Source organism: Lissotriton helveticus, chromosome 3_1, assembly GCF_964261635.1.
Source record: "Lissotriton helveticus chromosome 3_1, aLisHel1.1, whole genome shotgun sequence".
NCBI lineage: Eukaryota > Metazoa > Chordata > Amphibia > Caudata > Salamandridae > Lissotriton > Lissotriton helveticus.
In genome coordinates this window covers 435,017,190-435,021,496 of record NC_136061.1, presented here as the reverse complement: position 1 = coordinate 435,021,496, position 4,307 = coordinate 435,017,190, and the positions used below count along the sequence as shown (strand labels likewise).

The 4,307-nt window shown below is 45.1% G+C and overlaps 1 long non-coding RNA gene across 1 annotated transcript; it reads right to left on the bottom strand.

Moving 5' to 3' along the window:
* Positions 1-1,724: 1,724 nt before the first annotated feature.
* Positions 1,725-2,431, bottom strand: LOC144824576 (uncharacterized). Its single transcript, XR_013609019.1, has 3 exons — positions 2,312-2,431; positions 2,152-2,225; positions 1,725-1,840 (listed from the first exon to the last, which is right to left on the bottom strand). It is a non-coding gene; the product is annotated as an uncharacterized LOC144824576 (long non-coding RNA).
* Positions 2,432-4,307: the final 1,876 nt, after the last annotated feature.

The following is a 4,307-nucleotide window of genomic DNA, read 5'->3' as shown; positions in this document are numbered from 1 at the left end:
AAACCGAGCCTCTGAAGTGGGGCTCCGATAAAGGCCCAACCCAGTAGTGATCCTGCACAAAGCAAAGCTCCTGGGAGCTGGTGGGACCAAGGAGCATAGAGACCCATGGGCTTGCAGATGACTGCAATGGGGGTACTGCTGTAACCCAGACTTTATATCCCTCTGGGCTTGGAGCCCAGCAGAGGAAGACTAATATGGGCGACTTAGCCCGCTGGAGAAAACACCTAAGTTGGCGGCTATGGGAGAGTCGAGCTGCTGACTGAGCCTGCAGTCCGGAGCGAGAAACCAGAGCTTGCAGTCCTCCACTGACAACTGGGACACAGGTGAGTGGAGATGTGATGCAGGTGCCCTAGAGAGGGGCCCGTGCAGTCGAGTGGTTGTACCCCTTGGCCAAGCGCGGCACTAAGCAGAAGCCACTGGAGACCTGAGACGCGCCTAATTCCTACCTGTGAGGCTGGGGCAGCCTGAGAGAACAAGATAGAAGAAGACGGTCAGATTTGCTTATCACAGAGAATATTGATGGCTTGATGGTGCTTGGTCAGTGAGGCCTGCCCAAAAAATGGTGGCAATTTGGGGAATACAACTTGAAACAGCGGTTCCCATGAGGGCTCTCTGCAAGCTGAGAATCATCCCTGAGCACTTGAGCTGCTGCACCCCATGCCTTATGCAGCAGCAGGACTATGCTGGCAAGAGCTGTGAAGTGCTGACTTCAATGAGAAGAGTCTGACCCGAGGAGACTGATTAGTGGCAGACTTTTATACCCATAACACAATACAATATATGCGATGAGGTGAGGAAAAGTGTTCTTCTGATCGGCATCATTTGTACTGGGACTCCATTGCGTTTTCATTGCCATCTCGTGTCAAACACTTCCACACGACCCATCTGGTCATTTCTGCTGATGCCTGAGGAAATTCTAACTGACACGACAAAAACCATCTTGCAGCCTGCATTTCTGCCCAGGAACTGTCACACACCCAACCCCCCCCCCCCCTGTTCTTTGCAGTTCAACTAAAAGCCACAAGACACTCACACCCTGAGTAAATAATTTGTTTTCCATCTCCTGCTCAAAGCCTGGTACACATCCTTGACACCGTGATCAGGTTATCTGGACAATGGTCTGACTGCTGGGCCTTGATCAGGGTGATTAAACAATGACTTGAAAGACCGGGCTTTGGTCAAGGCAATTGAACAATGACCTGAAAAGACTGAGCCTTGATCAAAGCCGAGTGAACAATGATTTGTGTACCAAGCCTTGACCAGGTCACCATCTACAAACGTCGTCTGGATCTGGTTATCAATGACCTAACAGCCAACAGACTGGGATGAAAAAGTATAAAAGGCTTGTAAGCTGCAGAGTGAAGCAGCAGCCTCCTGGGTTTTGTCTCTGACTTGCTTGGGACTCTGCCCATAGCCCGGGCTATTTAATAAATCGTGGGTTCCTCCTGCAGACGAAGGCTCCTGTGTCTCCTTTTACTAAGTATGGAAGGTATGGAAGACTTGGGCGGTTCCCCCGCCACCGCGACCCAGTAAGGGGGTTATTCTGGTTCTTCAGAGGGATTAAACCATGTGTGCACAAGTCACAATTTAAATATTCTAAATACAGTTAGGCCACTATTCAAAAGACAATTATTAATAAAGCGAAAGGAGCGTCTTTTCAGTATCCCCAATTATATTAGTCCTTGATTGACATATATCCAAAGAATAATCGACAGGCCAGGTTCCGGTTGATATATGATATTCAGTTTAATTCCAGCAAACTTTACAACAGTATCATCTGTTCAATATCATATAGTCTTGTCAGCCTACGTGTTTCGTCCTATGCTGGACTTCATCAGGGCTGCAAGAAAAAGTACACATAGACACTTATCAGTATCTCTAACATGAACAAATATCCATACATTATTCAATATCTGAACAGTTTTTTAATTCTGTTACACTATCTCTTGCCTATCTCCATTCTATATTTACTGTACCAGGACTCTGACATTAGACAGTCGTGGAAACACAGTAAATTGTCTATACAATTAGAATCAATTGCAAAGTAATGTTCATGTCAAAAACATCTCAAACTATTCTGCTTCAAATCATGTTCTAAATGTTCTAAATTATTTTATTATAATCAAATAAAACAATGAAGGACATACCTACATTTTAACATGATTGGTCCTTATTATGACAAAGTATCTTCCTATAGTAAATCTTCTCTCTTCAATTTCGATTTTCTAATGGCAAGATATTAGGTCATTAGTTATTCGACATGATAATTCTAGTAAACCTAATTGATGTCACTCAAATTATCGAGTCTTACCTAATCTAAGACTTCATCCATATTTATATTATCTCTTGTGTTTATCCTTTTCTTATATTGTCCTCCCTATGGTGTGTTCCAATGTGACCGTTTTTATCTTTCCAAACACGACTTTGTAATCTTCTTATCAAACTATATTAGGAAAAAGAGATAGATCCACATAAGAATCCCTGGTTAGTCTATAATTCCTTGTCCTATGTATCTCTACAACACAGTGTATAATATTAATTGAACATACCTTTTAAAAATGCTCCATTATGAGTTCTTTATAATCCCCAATTGGATTCACTATCTTTAACCGCACATATGTTTATCTGCTTCCGAAAAAAAAAAAAAAAAACGGTCTGATAATTCAAACTCACATTCCTAAACAAACAAGTGCACTGATATAACCGTTACAATCCAAACAACAATGTCCAGTAATTTTTTTACCTATTAAAATGGTGCACAGTGAACCATACACCAGAAAGGAAGTAAATGCCACAAAAAATCTATTATCAGGATAACACTCCTAATGTACGCCCCCACAACAGAGGAGAGACTCGTTTTCTTAAACCCCCTCGACACCAGCCTGGCGGGAGTAAGCCATAGACACACTGCCAGAGACTGAAGTGCCTGGAATTTTCTGCTACTGTGGTAAAGATCTGACTATGTATGCCATTTGCGAAGAGGGAACTGCTGAGGGGTGTGTACAGGTGACAGTGAGATGCTCCACGGAACCCATGTTGGTACCTATGGTGCCTGAGGTGGTGCAGTAACTCAGGTGAGAGGGCCCTTTGATAGACAATTGCACCTGTTGGGACAAAAGAGAATGGCACCTGTGCTTAAGCTGGACACACTCTATGTCCTCCTAGGAGACCGGAGTGGTTAAGGGGAGTCCACTGGGCGATGTTGTTTGGTGTGTGAGTGGGAACCCAACCAGGGTGCTGCAGAGATTCTGGCGGCTTTACCGGGCTCCAGATTTGCGTTGGAGGCTATATTGGACACGATGGCCATGGATTTAAATCATCTGTGATTAGATCTCAGCAAGTTTGTTGAGAGAGTCACAAATACTGAGGAGGAGGCCACTACCTTCCGAAGGAATGTTAAAGAACTCAAGTCAACAGTAGCGGGCCTACAATGCAGTGCAACGCAAATGGAAGAAAGTCTGGAAGACACTGAAAGACGTTCCAGATGGAACAACCTGCGCTTCCTTGGGTTCCCGGAGAGAAAGGAGGGTCCCTCTGTGGAATTCTTCCTTGAAGAGTGGTAGAACCAAGTTCAAACCCAAACGTCTCTCAAAATGTTTCTCAATAGAACGTGCCGATAGGGTGCTGGTGCCTGTGTCCCACCCTAGTGCACTGCCCATGGCACTTATAGCTCAACTGCTCAATTCTAGAGACAGGGGCGCAATTTTTCAACATGTCTGTGCCCATAGCCCGCCATGCTGTGGAGACAAAATCATGCAAGTCTTCGCTGACTACATGAAGAGACTACAGGATCTCCAGAAGAGCTTCAGGCCAATCAAATGGCAGATGCCAGAGCACAATATAAAATACAGCTTGTTCCCGGCCAAGCTCTGCGTACAACATGAGGGCAAGGTGTTTTTTTATTATTCGCCAATATAGGCAGTGGACTGTCTATAGTCCTTAGGCCTGGGACGAGTCGATTAGGCTTCAGAATGGCAGGAGCAGAGACGCTGTGGGGTGCGCTGCTCAGCCAGGGACAAACCAGTGCCCAACAGGCAGACTGGACCCACAACGAAGGTGAAAGGGGAACATATCCTAGTATGCCCTGTCCAGATGGCACTCTACAGGTAGAAAATATGCACATAGACACGTAGAACTCCTTCGTGCCGCTGTGCTTAGTCCAGGAAACCCAGAGTGAAGGAATTGTGACAGGATGAGCAGCGATTAGACAGGTGGCCGATAATTTGGTTGTCCTGTGACCCTGATGCCACTGCAGGCTGGTTGAATGGCAAGCCACTAGTAGAGACTAGCAAGATGCCCACATTCTT